Source organism: Etheostoma spectabile, chromosome 16 (assembly GCF_008692095.1).
Source record: "Etheostoma spectabile isolate EspeVRDwgs_2016 chromosome 16, UIUC_Espe_1.0, whole genome shotgun sequence".
Taxonomy (NCBI): domain Eukaryota; kingdom Metazoa; phylum Chordata; class Actinopteri; order Perciformes; family Percidae; genus Etheostoma; species Etheostoma spectabile.
This window is the reverse complement of record NC_045748.1, coordinates 5,054,122-5,054,608: the sequence shown is the minus strand read 5'-3', so window position 1 is coordinate 5,054,608 and position 487 is coordinate 5,054,122. Positions and strand designations below refer to the sequence as shown.

Sequence of the window (487 nt, the reverse complement as noted above, 5' to 3'; positions counted from 1 at the left end):
CTTGGTCTGGTGATAGCCAGACTAGTAATTTATCACAATCAGAGCAATGTTTGCCCAAAGATACATAAACAGACTCACTGACCAAATTAGCTTCCTGACATTTAGATTGTGTTAACAGTTGTTGTGTTGGTAGAGTCAAATGTTTCACACCAATTGCTGCGGCTTTCATTCAGTTTGAATTTAACATTAAGCATGGAAGTATTTATAGTATCTGTAGTGTAACATATTTTGACATTAGCTTTTTTTCAACTGAGCCCAACCTACTATCTTAGACCAGTGACACAAGCACGGACAAAACAAAAATACAAAAAGAAATTTCACGTGAAATAGCACAGGACCCTAATGCTCTCAGTAAGAAGCTGATTTAGGATAAAAGCTTAAACACTTTACTTGAAGTTTTCGACATAAGTGATATGACACTGTCATGACGCATGAACCCTAACCTTAACCCTAACAATAAGCATAACTTGTCATGACAAAACCGAAT

The 487-nt window shown here is 36.1% G+C and overlaps 1 protein-coding gene across 1 annotated transcript in view; it reads left to right on the top strand.

Annotated features, from left to right (window-relative positions):
- galt (galactose-1-phosphate uridylyltransferase) overlaps window positions 1-487 on the top strand; it is a 30,678-nt gene that overhangs the window by 12,686 nt on the left and 17,505 nt on the right. The window lies entirely within an intron of this gene.